The following is a 14,484-nucleotide window of genomic DNA, read 5'->3' on the forward strand; positions in this document are numbered from 1 at the left end:
TTTCCTGTTGGATGTTACTGGAAATATATATTATATATAATATACTTAGATTTAGTAAATATTGTTGTAAATAAAGATAATAAAATTTTTATCAAGTACGATCCATCTAATATTTTGTTTTTCTTCTAGATCTGCGTAAGAATTGACATAGTTCAAGTATTATTTATTTTGTGAGAACTGAAACCTGAAAGTCAACCTAGAAACTCGAATTCCTTCAAATTAAAAATCTCATGCCTCATTTTTCTTCCACAACTTCAAGTTTCCGCGATTCAGATAGTGAACACGGTGGACACTTCGACAAGTCTGGATAAATGAACATGAAGCCAATTTTGACACAGAATTTCGCTTATTCGTGTTATGTCAAATTGTCTTCAGCGATTTCTTCAAATTTTCTTATAGATTTTAAACTTCAACTCTTTTAATGGAGTTTTTTAGTATTTTTAGGAGCTTTTTCATGATTTTCCTTAAGAGATTTAGATATATTAAAGAAGTGGAAATTCCTGTTCAAAAGATAAAAAAGTGTTGATATAAAACTTTGAATTTTCAGTACAGAATTGTTGTAAATTTTGTGACATTCATAAACTGGTTTAGAGCCTCAATTTTTGAGAGTTTTTAAAGAATAACGTTGCAATCGCTTTGACTTAGAAACTTATAAATTCGTTGATGTATTTTTGGGACGTTTTTGAAGCCTTGTTTAGATGAGTTTTGCTGAGGTGCAAATCTCTTCCCAAAAGAAGAAGTTTAAAGATGTATAAGGTGTCCAAGATAAGGAGTTCATACATTTCACAAGATTCTTTAGACAGGATTTTTTTTTCTAAATGAACAGAACTATGCTTAAAACCATCAGATGACTCAGCATTGAAGGCTTAAAATAAAAAATTCTGAAAAATTTCTTCAGAATTCAACAGATGCCTTAAGCCATATTAATATTTAAAAAAACTGTATATCGCCAATCTTGATTTGGCCTTTTTTCCCATCTTTCAAGTCTAACTTTTTTTGTCACCACGAAACTCTTTAAAAGACACCCGATCTGGCGTCCTAGTTGCTGGGAAGTGTGGAATTCACCGAAGCGTCTACAGACTAAAAACCTTGAGATGAAAGAACCTCCTCTAACTCCCGAATTATCCCTGAGGGATATATCGTCAGCATCGAAAAGAACTGCGAGTAACTACTGTCTACTTCACTAGTCCTTTGTTCGGTAATTCTGCGCTATCCTCATCTGCTATGTTTTTAGAATATTTACTGTCTCTTTAAATCATTTCATTGAAGTTGTACTTCTTTTCGCCCTTCGTGTAATCGAGGGAGCCTTCGTGATGGCCTCGCGCCTCCCATGCTCGATTCTTGTCTTTTCAAGTTGCGGGACAACGCCACTCTTCCTCCTTCCAATCACTTTGTCTATGCTCTTCTAGCCCTATCTCGTATTGTTACCAATACTGATATGTACGTACATCCGACAAAAATGTTTGCTTTTTTCTTCTGCCATGGAAATTGTACTTGCATGTTTGCGTTTTCTTCTGAGACGCTTCTTTTTTGCGTTGTGACATCCATACCTGTATGGCTGTCCTCAGGTGTTTGATCCCTTTGTTTTTTCGTCTTGACTTGCTGTAGCCTTTCCTGTCGTGTTTGCCCCAGGAGCTGGTTTCTTATGACGCAATAGGTCGTTCCTTCTGTCTTCCGCGTCGGTTCCTTTCTCACCCTTCTCCGGGGCTGATTTCGTGAATTCGAGGGAGGAGGCATTCAGGGGTCACCACGGGGAGGTGCGGCTAGGTCTTTAACCCCTTCTCGAATCTAATTAGACTTTTATGTAATTTTGCGTATTTATAATAAATAGCATCACAATGCCAATAAAGAGAAACTGATTTCAGTAATGATATTAATTGCTTTAAAGTTGGTCTCCTGATGCGGCAGATATTCGGGCTGAATCGTTAATGAATAACAAATAAGCGGCGGGTTTTGCTATAATATATTTTAAGCCATTTGACCGTAAATTCGATCAACAAAGGCCCTAATTACGTGGCTCTGTTGTTTTTTGCTAAAACAACATTTTATGATTATTGTCGTTAATTATGGAGCCGAGCCGTTTAATTAAAATCGGCCCTCCTAAACAGAAATGGTGTAAACTTTTTGTCAATGATGGACTTTGCATTATTTGATTGGTTTAATAATTTATTTTGTTGTTTGCAATTATCATTATTAGTTGCGAGTTAGCGACTTTTTTTATGTTAACTCTTGTTGTATAATGCAAAACATTATTAAAAAAAAAAAACATTTATTTCCAGAAATTATAAAAGTTTCTGTTGCGAAGAAGTCAGATTTACAATCACTTATCAGCGTAAAGAAAAATGTTGCTAATCGAATTATTCCAGTATCACAATTTTCAACATAAGCGATGTCAATGGTGATTAAATGTGAATTCTTTGCGCTACTATTCGGCCACTAAAACATTACAGGGATTATATCTAATGTTTAGCCCTTCTCCATCCAGCTAATTAATGGCCAAGAAACGTCCGGATCACAGAGGTAGACAAAAAAACAAATATTACATAAAAGTGTGGCTGACCCTGTAAATTTTGCTGATGCGAACGAGCTATATATACAGCGTGTCTTATGAACTGCTTACGCGATTTATTACAAATTTTGATCATTTTAGTATTTTTAAATTGCGATTTTGATTTGGTCAACAACGCCAATAGCAAAAGGAAATCACCTTGACCAAATCAAAATCGTAATTTAAAGGTACTCATATGAACCAAATTTGGAATAAATCGCATAAGCGGTTCCCGAGATATGAGGGTGGCGCCGTGATTCGTGAGACATGCTGTATATAAACAAATTGAAAGGTATCACCCTGTATTTCAAGGGAGTAATGCGCGAAAATCGTTTATGCCCGCCTAGCCCTAAAACGGCTTGGTACCATGAGCCCATGGCGGTAGCACACCGTCTTAAGGATATGAAAAGTGAATTTCGCAAAAGTTGCCATTAATGGCGCGGGGAAGATACACTTTACGCACTCATCTCTTTGTAAGTGAGTAAAGTATGCGCGCGCGCGCAGACGATCCGTTGTTGCTCACAGTTTACAGTCTGTAATTTTCAGGCTACATTATTTTTGTTTACTCTTGTTCTTATTCTTTGAACAATCGCAGAAAAAAACAATTTTTATTTTTAGTAAATAATAACCTGAACTGAAAGATGTACATATATTATGCATCCTTATGCTATAGAATATCGTTTGCATTCGGCACTACAATCAAGGAAGCATTATTGCGCTATTATAATTGTTGAAAAATGCCTTTTAGTTCCCTTTTTAGACTGGAATTGGTCACACAGCTGCAATAAAAAATACTGCCGGTGAACATTTTGCCGGGAAACAATGCGCGGCCTCTCAAAAATGCACAATATAATGTTTGCATAACTTATATCAGTCAATTTAAAAATGGAATTTTATATACGGTCCAACAGCCGTTGCAGCCGCAATTTCTGTTTATTCTTTTATCGTCGGAAAAGCAAACTGTTGTTTAGGTAACATTAAAACTTACAGTTTTTCGGCGGTGCAGCGCAATAACGTCATAACGTCTTGTTTTTGATTCGATAAAGGACCACAGTTTGCAGTTTTTGTTCCGCGGAAATAATAGGTTTTCATAGCGATGCTTGCTTTTTTCCTATTATTATCTTTTCAGTGCAATAAAACCAACTTTAAAATGAAATTTATATAAAAATACAGGGAAAAGTTCATATAAACACGGGTCCATAAAGGTGTGTCTAAGATTCAAAGTGTTTAAAATACGAAAATTTGGGACTTCTGTGGTTTCGAATCGTTTAGAAACACATATCCCATTAACATATTTTACTTCGCTATTAGCTTCAGATGATACGTTAAAGTAAATAAAGTTGCTGCTTTTGTTGCTTCCAGCGGGTGCGCGAGGCAAGGGGTGCAGTTGAGTTATCAAGAACGCATTGGGGCAGTAAGCGAGACGTATCAGAGTTTTTAAGATTGATTTAAATTGCTTATTGTTCCCTAAAAACTGCAAATGTTTGCTCATTCAACCGACTTTCTAGCACTATTAGTTACCAGAATCGCTGTACTGATCGGAAAATAGTCAATCTGTGTATCGAAAAATTTCATTTAATATTTACTTATTACTGAATAATAAATAATACTTAATGAATTCAACACTCAAATGACCCTTGCATTAAATGCTTTTTTACACCTTTTTGCTTACAACCACGTGTACGCGTGAAATGGCACTTTTACGCCCTAGAACCTAAAAATAAAAGCGTCACTGGTACCTTACCTCCGGACGCATGAAAATAAGCGTTTGCACTAAATTTTGAACTTTGAGAAATGTGGCCTCATCAGCAGGAAAAGTCTTTAGTATCCTGAGGTGACCCCAGTTAGGCTCACTAGAATGATTTTTTTTGTTCGGGTACCCCTGTGTAATGCTCCAAAATAACGGATCCAGTATCTATGACTGTATGCACGATACGAAGTAGCTTTGATATATTTTTGTGCTTCTGAAGGAGCCTCTAGACAAAGATTTTTCAACTTGCATGGCCAAAGATTTGCTACATCGAGTGAATTAAATATAGGAACAAATTAGTAAATTCATTTAAACTAAATAATACCCTGCAACTTTTTTTCTAAAAGTTTCCAAAGGAGAGTTACTGCTTTTGGATTTTTTTCCAAATTTGGTTGCCAGTCGGTATCTCGGGAACGCATGGTCCAAATTACCTCACGTAATATCTTAAATTAATTATGTAGGCAAAAGATAGTGGAGATCACGTCGCCTGTCATTTCCGAGGTATCAGGCCCCCAAATGCGACTTTTTGAGATTACGTAAACGCGACTCTAGATGAAAATCCCTTAAAAGTCATATTTCCAAAAATTCTCGATTCAAGCGAGGTTTAAGGGTCACTCGACAATTTAATTCTATACCTAAACGAATACCCCATATACTTGGCAACTTATTGCAAATATCGAATGTGAAGAGACGTGCCTAAATATTTGCCAACAGCAAACATCTTAAATGGCAATTTGTCGTGTTGCAGCATAAAACGGAGAAATGTCAAAACTCTAATGCCCCTTGGGGGGCGTGTGTGACAACAAACGGCAGCTGTGGACAAATTCCGAGTGTTTGCCGAGTAGGCCTGCGCCCCCCAAATTTAAAATCAAGTTGCCGTGAAATTTTTGCGGCTGTTTGCCAATGCAAACACCTCTCATTTTGTTACCTGGCGGGTGATGGGTCCGCACTAAATTTCCACGTAAGACTTTAAGAGAGATTTTCTTCTGTTTGTTCGATGGTCAGCGGCCGAAGTTCAAACATCGCACACAACCCTTATTTATTTCCCTTATTCGTCTCCCACGCTCCGGACCCGTTTAATTATTAAAATATCTAGGTCGAATTAACTAGAAATTGAAATATTAAACGAGCGGCGACGAGACGAGGAAGAACAATAATTACTTAAGAATGGGAAAGAAAACGTTCTTAGTCTATTTTCCAGGTTACGCGTTCCGCTTTACTTTCGTCAATATTTGTATTTCATTCAAGTCTGGTAAAACTTAATACAATTAAAGGGGGCCCCGGGTGGTGTCTCGCTTCGCGGCGCTGCCGCCTCTTGTTCTGCTAACCGATGAAAGGGTTAGATATGACGTTATTATTGAAACATTTCATTTAACAGCAAATAACTTATTTGCTAACATTAACCCGCTATCCCAAGGAAAATGGCGAACGCCGAAAAACTTAATTGGACATGTTAAAATAAGAACCGCGTGGCGGTTATCAACTTGGAAATGACTCTCCTTAGATCGTTATTAGATTTCCGCGGAATCTAAGGGTTTCCCACACCTCGGTAAGTCCAAGTTGTACCGCTTTTACTTGAAGAACGTCCTTTTCCATAGCAAATATTAAACTAATTCAAAGCATTTCTTCGTCTCCATGAAAATGATCTTGGGAATATGTCGCATTAGGTCGACTGCTCGCCCAACGAAACAGATATACCAAAGGAATTAGGGTGCTTACCAAAGCTGCATCTTCAAAACTCTAAAGCTGATAGTGCAATTTCGTTAATAAACCGTAAGACGTAGCGTTAAGCCGTAAGACGTAATGTTAAGCTATAAGACGTAGCGTCAAGACGTAGGACGTTAAGCAAAAAGAAAAATAAACATGCCTAACAAACAAATATTACTAGTGCGGCGAAGAGAGTGTTGGTGTCATTTTACAGGTATTATTTTGTAAAGAGCCACTAACAGTTACTTTCCTGCACAGATTTCCTCAATGATACTGTGTCCGTCATACGCAATATCTGAAGTCACAACATAAAAGAAATATTGTTCCCAAATATTGCGGAAAGTGTTCTCCTGGCACTTGACTGGTTGCCTGAACTCCGCTTCGCGTCGTCCGTGCAACGACAGTTGCCTGACGGAAAGAACGACTTTCCGCACTTGTTACGAAAAAAATTATTGCATGCTTATTAGGAAAGGAATGATATTTGTGACGGTATCGTTTTCTCCTCATTGTATTCCGTCTCTTCGTTAATCAAATCGTCATTCCATGTTAACCCCCTCGCTCAAAATCTATGTACCTTCACTGTGGTTGCAGTTCAGCATCCAAGTGTTTGTTTCAACTCAATAACTGAGTCCTCAAAAGTTACACAAAAGTAATGTTTTTCAAGTCAACAGGAAAGGTCGTCCTAATTTCTAATTTACTTAATCATTAATTGAAGATAATTGAACCGCGGCGAGACATTGTCCAAACGTTTTTGTACCCCGTTAGACAAACAAATCCGTTTAATTACCGGGAGGCCCTAAAAATTAACTTCAACTTTCTCTCCCTTTCAGTTGGGGTTGGCGAGGCTTCGTAGCAGTATTAGATCAGTTGCGCGTTTTTCCCACATTAATTTATCAATAATGTGACCCTTATCGACCAATGTTAAGTAGATTTAAAACATGTCTTTATTAAAGAATTAGAAGTTGCGAACAAAACTAACACGCTTCCTGACAAGCAACTACTGTACCGAGCCGAATGTCCCTTCTTTGTACACTGTGAACCTACAAAGGAAAAGGTCCTTGAATCAAATTTAGGTGTGTCCTTCGTGTGGGGTCTCATACTGAAACGTCCGTCTGTAAATACAGGATTAACGATTGTGTCCTTAAACTGTCTGTAATTGATCTGGGCTACCAGTCAACGTACCATTCTTCTTTTCAAACTTTCTTTAAATGGGTGTTATTTCCCTGTTGCGTTCAATATACAGGGTGTTTCCTAAGTATGGTCTGTAGCTTCAGGACACAATTTCTTATGGCGTTTAAAGAAAAAAAAATCCAACAAACATGCGGCCGGGAACCCTTAGATTCCGGGATATAGGATGTTGAAAATTAAAAAATATGTAGTATGTATTATCGTTCGAAATAAATTTGGAACGGTTAAAGTACAGGAATAGTTCTTGTAGGTTGATAAAAAGCTGAATTTTTAGCATAAAATGAATTTATATCTGGCTTGAATCAGTCGACACATTTGAGTTATTTCAGCGTTAGTAAAGTTATTGATGTTCGAGTTTTATTATTTTACCCAGAGTTGTGATTCGCAACTTATAACCAGCAAAATACCAACAATCTCGGTACCAAACAAGTAACTAAGACAACACAAAATGCATATCATACTTATCTCTTATTTGTGTTGTAGCTGAATTAAATAAATCAGTTTTTTTCTAAGAATAGGTTAGTATTAGCCAAAAAAATCAAGAGACTTTTTTGTTGTAAAATGTTAGAAAAGTTTAAAAATAATAAAAATGTTTTAAAAAATCCATTGGCGTTCTGCATGTTATAACGAACACGTCGACTGTCTCACGCCTAACTACGCCACTGGCGACAGATAAAAATTGACTTTATATTAAAAACTCAACTCTTTACCAACATACCATAGCTATACCTGTACATTGACTGTTCCAAATTTATTTCAAATACTAATAAATTTTATTAATTTTCAACACCCTGTATCTGTACGAAATCTAAACGTTCCCGGCTAAATATTTATAGGAACTTTTTTTTTTAACAACTTTTTTTTAACAAGAAATTATGTCCTGAAATTACGAACCGTGCTTAGGAAGCACCTTGTATAGGTAACCTGTTAGCCATAAATATGTAGGTACTAGATGTTTTGCAACGTCCTTAGGTACAACTTAAAGGACTAAAGACTTTCCCCGACAAATATTTTTAATTTGCAACTTTTATTTTAGCGGGAGTGATTGGAGAGCTTTAGAAGAGTTTATTTCGCAGTTTGTAAGCCGGATTTAGCATCACAGCTTTAATCCGTAGCAACGGCTCAAAGCCGATGCTCATTGCTCTAATTACTTTATCCATCGCCCGCAGGGGTACTTAATGGATGGTTCTTTGGAAAACAGGTTCAACGTAAAACGGACGTATTTGAAAATGTGGAGCGTTGTTTAGGTAATACTATGCATTGGCTCAGTTGTTTTAAAGACGTTGAAATTGTTAGATAAATGGAAACATGGCATCGCTTTTTGTGTTAATTAAATCTGTAATTAGAGGTGGACCCTGGTAGATGTGAGTCTCAAAACAGTTGCATCGATTAGTTCACTCATCGATGCAGCAAAAGTGTTGAAGGTGGTGAGGAAGGAGGTGTTGAAGGAGGATGAGATCTCTGTGCGAAGAGGAGTCAGTTTGCGCATTTATGCTGGTTTCTCCACCTCCGCGGAGAGTTCTTGACAGCTTCAATCTGACCACACAATAAACACTACTAACTCACATCTATTAACCATTATTTTCTTCCAGGCAGGAATGTGAATCCTCATAGGTCATTTCCGACTAATCGGACATATTCATATCCTGGGAATGGTGAATGGTATGCAAGTGCTGCGATGCAAGAGAGGGACCCTTAGGCTCAGCGTTTTCGAAATCGCTTTTCTCCTCCGGGAGTAACCTCCAGCTCTTGAAGGAGTGAGATTATCTGGATAGGAGGGTCGTTTAATGAAGAACGGGACTACATGGAGCGAAAAGAAAGGGGAATAATGAAATAACAGACATCCTGCACATACAGCGTATTCGCTTCTGGAGCTCAACCATAGAGATCTCGGTAAAAAATAAAAAACAAGAGGCTAGTTAAATAGGCGCAAAGTTACGAAATATGGAGTTCAAGAACATTATGAAATCCGATGTTTCAATTTTCAACAACCATCATCCTATATACCGGGTGTCCCAGAAATAAGTGCCATAGTTTGAATCAATAATAGAACTCGCCAAAGGGACATCCTTTTTTAAATGCATTTTTTGTGTAAAAGGTATAGTTTTTCAGTTTAATTTATTAAAAGATTTATCACAATTCCGCTACCTGCTTATGGCACTTAAAATTGGTTATCCTTTTTCGGATCCTTCCTGTAGGTACCTACTGAATTCTTTGCCTGGTTCCTGATATGTTGAGTTTCCTCGGGCTTTCCCATAAACCAGCACCATATCAGTGTACTCATTATTTGTAAAATGCCGTATTTCATGCCAAAATTTTTCAATAACTTCAAACGCTATCACAATAACAGAAACGACACATATCAGTCGCAAACAATACGGGCCTCGTACATCGAGCTTGAATCACGGTTAGTAAAAAAACTACAATAATAAAACATTCATAAAATAGTGTGTACTTCGATGTTTTTGTAATCCATAGAGAGTGAATTCATAGAGCGGTTTTAAGAGATAAAAATACCGGGAGTAAATGTGAGTTAAAATTTTTTTTAACAAAAGTTGTTTTTAATGAGTCCTGTTACTTGTTTAAATTATGGCACTTATTTCTAGAACACACTGTATAGAATCTTCATTTTTAGAGAAAATGGCTATCAACCATGTGGTCTTTTTTTCCTAGAGACAAAAACCCTTACATCCAGTGCCGGCTTTATGGGGGGCGAGGTAGGGCGACAGCCTCGGGCGGCACATCAGGAAGGGCGGCGAACTTTCTTCGTCGACGGTTTTTCTTGGAGGACGGAGGCGGTAATTGCAAATTTCGCCCGAGGGCCAGACTTGCTAAGGCCGGCCCTGCTTACATCTCTACACAAATAATTATTCATAAAATGCAAAAAAGAAAAAAAATAGGTCTGAACACGCTCCAATGCTCCTAATGGAGTAGTTGAATATCCATCATAATAAATACTAGAAGACCGTCACTTTCTAACGTTCTTCAAAAATCAATTTCCAATAACTAAATCTCGTTAGCACTTAATAATTTTAAAACGATCTAAAAGGGGGAAAAGCAAATAATTTGATTGGATCCCCTGTTGTGTTTCTATCATCGGGGCTCATAAAACGGCGTGAAATGGAGCCGAGAGTGCCTCTGTCAGGCTCATATTCTTATAAAAGGCAAGTCCAACTCGGAACAATAGACTGAAATCGGTCCGTGGTAGTCAAGTGCCATCCAAGCCATTGTCGTATAACGAGCGATAAGACAACACGGTCCATTATAAGGGGGAGGGCCGTTAACACCGAAACAGGGTTGATTGCGATCAGAGGCGCCCCGGGACCATAATTATCACAGGTTTACGTCGTCTGTAGCATTACTTTAAGGCAAAATCGGGTTTTGCCAAACGATATGTTTGAAGAAAATGCAGTAAACAATAAATAGTTGTAATCTTCAATTAATATTTTTAAATCTTTTTCGTTTATTTCCGCATTAGGTATTTGTTTTCCATTATAAAGCATTTATGCCCAAAGCCTACGCCCTGGGCGTGACTTAAGAAGGGTGTTAAGTGGTAAGACAGCTGACGCGAACCAAATTATTTCGTCCGGAGGTCCCTTTATTCCCGGCATAATGAGATTTCAGAGTAGGTAAAATTTGTTCATTTCTTTGTTGGAGGGATAATAAGGCGTTTAATGATAAAATATGTCTCCATTAGTATGTAGCAATAGAGATGTTCCTCATATGTAAGGCATTAATCTCCGGTCTGACATATACAGGGTGATTCAGGAGGAAGTACCAATATTTCAGATACGTATTGGGTGACTCAAAATAAGCATAAAAGATCCTATATACGTGGGCCCTATTTTCAACCCTAACATAAATACGAGGGTAAGTTTAACATTTTTATCGCAATCGCAAATCAACATATTTAATTCGCCAATTAGTCGATCCATTCATATTCAATGGTAACCTTACGAGTCAAGGGTACTTACATTTTTTACAGAATGATTTACAAAACCAATTGGAAGATGTTCCACTTAATGTACGACAAAAAATGTATTTTCGACATGATGGCACTCTTCTGCATTACAGCTCTGCTGATGCGGACTTATTGTTGAAGAATGAAGATACTCCATGGTCAAGCAGAGCTTTGCTATTTGGGAAGTGAAGAAACACGCATCATTATGACGCAAATTCAACGACTCAAGAATTTGGACCCAATTTTCACCATTCCCAAGACCATTTCTTCCATCATTCCCAAATCCCAGATTAAAGTGCAGAAATTCAAGAAACTCTCGAATTTTCCGCTGCCGAAGCTAATAATCATTACAGGGAGCAAGAGCAAAAGCAGCTAATATCATTGTTTTCGTTGAGAAAGGCAAATCCCACATAAAATTCAAATTAAATGCGGATACGGGTGGCATATTTAAGAGGCAAACAGAGACGGGGGTCAACGTAGAATATAGAGCAACAAGGCAATTTTATTCGGAATAGAATAATGCTATCACACCTTTTAACAAATATATTCGCTTTCGTTTTAATTGTTAATTGATTGGAACACAATTTACGTTAGACTATCATTCGATTGATTGCCGTCAAAAACGATTTAGGGCGAAACTATTCAGATGTTGCTGATGACTTTATCAGGTGCCTAGTTTCCATGGATGGGCACCAATGGACCATCGGCAAGTCCCTGTTTCCACGTCAACAAAAAATCTATAGTATAGAGTAACACGAATAACTTCGACGTTAACAAATACATACGTTTGATGCATATCTTAAAAGCGTTTTACATTAAACCGACTCCTCAAATATTCACTTTGGGAGTGGAACCTGAATTTCTACGTCACTGGATTGATCCCATATCCCGGGGCGACTTTTAGCAGAGGATATGTTCTTATTCTCGCATTCATATACGTATACTTTAGATATTACTTATTTCACCTGCGGTGGTATTACTTATTCCCGCACTGCTGTTGCAGATTTCTGGGAATTAGGCTTATTCCATGAAGTCGTTCGTGTACAGATTCATAAATCAACCAAAGGGAAAATTGAATTTTAAAGTTTAAACATGCAGATATCGTATGAACCATATCTAAATTTTCAGTTTTGCATGGGAAATTCGATAATTTTTTTCCGTCATGAGTACCTCGTAAATAACGCCGAATTATTTTAGGAGCTAATTCTAAAATAATAAAAATAGTTCTTATGAATATATGCCAAAAATTGCTTCTTAAAGGCGCAGCTCTGAAGACGGTTTTTCGCAACATTTTCGAAACAGGTTTCGTTAAAGTTATGAAATTCAATACACTTTAATAAGTTGGAATAGGAAAACTTTTTTGTGTTAATAATTGCAAACTTTAGTCGGGGATGTCACATACAAGAGGTCTCCTATGTAAATGTCGCCCTAACTTTTTTGTTTGTCGCATTTCTTAATTTTTGAAATCAAATTACTGAATTGCAAATATTTTTAAGTAAAAAAGATCCTCTTATTTTATTTCGTTAGAATGGACCGTTTTCCAGAGAAATTAGTTTTTATTTTAATTTAACAGAATCATACTTTGGAAGAAAAAAATTAGTTTGCGATGAGGCATGTTTCACGCACATTTATCTTCATGTTCTCTACCTCTACTAAAACAAAATTTAATTAATTTCTTCTAAAGAATTAGAAAAAAAATCGCACTTGAAGACCTATACTGGTTTTTTAGTAGGCACAAGAATGAGAAATTATTTTTTATCTTGCAAACGTCTACTTGAGCAACAAAATACTAAGAGACCTGTTTTATTAAGAATTGATGGAATATTAAAAAAGTATATTCGTATTAACAAAAAGTCAGCGGCGTACTTTTTTTAATTAAAAATATCCCATTGAATGGCGGCACGAACGCCACTGGTGTAGTCTTCGATAATTCTCAAGCTAATGTTTAGTTTTATCGCTTACTACATATTCATAGCACCTATTTCTTCGTAAACGCTAAAAATACCAAATTCAAACTATTTCTCGTAAACAATAGAGCTTCTTCTCGATTATCCGAAATAAGGCAACTTTTTAATTTTACTTGCAAACTAATTTTGATATATTTTTAGAGAATTTGCAAACCCTCATTCTCTGCCACATTTATTCATATTTTCAAGTTTCTAAATCTAAAAAAAATCCTAAGCATCAATCGTGTAATCCCTGTTGCCGGGTGGCCCATCATACAGGAATGTAAGTGAAATCGACAAAGCATTCACTCACTCGGCGTTCAACATCTTAATACTAACCTAAAGGCTAATTCTTAAATATGCCGGTCCCTTTTCTTTGGTACTTATGAAGGGATTTTATAGGACCGCATCTAACACGAACTACAAACACCGCATTCACACAAGTTCTTCAGATAATTTATGCTCGATACGTTTTCTATAGGGTTTCCATCTTCTCTTACGCCTATTAATTTCGTTTTACCCTCCCTCGATTGATACCTTTATTATTACCTTTTTGGCCCCAGGCATATGGATTTTACGCAAATAACACCAAGGATTAAGATTTCTGCAGCTATAATGAATAGCTGATGCATCGAAGAGCGTAAAACGTGGTTCTTTATAGGATTATGGAAGTAGATTACACATGTAAAAGGTATTGAAAATTGGTACGTTCAGATCGTGCTCATATGTTCCTGCAAGAAGTACCAGTTGAGAATGATAAGTATGGTAAGTAAAATCTTGGAGTTTGATGGGCCGTTTGAGCCAACTTTAAAGAAAATTATTTGGATAGAGAACTATCAAGATCGAGAACGCACGAATTTCCAGAGAGTGTTCTACTTCCCAAATTCAAGAATCTGACACCTGAATATTGGGCAAGACGACGAAATGTCTTCAGTTTAAGAACTAGCCAATTTGAAAAATTCAATTCAATGCCAAAATAGTTGCAGAGGGCTAATTGCGCTTCAATGCGGTATTCTTGGGAATTGAAAAGAGAAGAGGCCGAGTCTGGACGGGAAGATTGCACAATTAGAAGAATTAGGCTGAAGTAGTTTTTTCCGAGGTGAAAAGTGTTTCATTACTCTCCAGAGATCCGATAGTTTTCTTTACATGCTAGTATTTTATATATACTAAAGTATTCATATCGGGTGATCTGGGAGGCCATGCATGCGGTGCATGCGCACTTTGTAATCAACGGTCAGTTCGGGCTAGTAGTAGTTGCCCGAACTTCACGCATAACTAAACTAAAGTATAGTGGAGCACAATATGGTGGTGTATGAAACACATTTTTTTATCTGGTCCTTACATCAAAGTATTTTAAATGTTCATGAAGATCGTCCTGAAAACA

The sequence above is a fragment of the Euwallacea similis genome, chromosome 7 (genome assembly GCF_039881205.1).
Source record: "Euwallacea similis isolate ESF13 chromosome 7, ESF131.1, whole genome shotgun sequence".
Lineage (NCBI taxonomy): Eukaryota > Metazoa > Arthropoda > Insecta > Coleoptera > Curculionidae > Euwallacea > Euwallacea similis.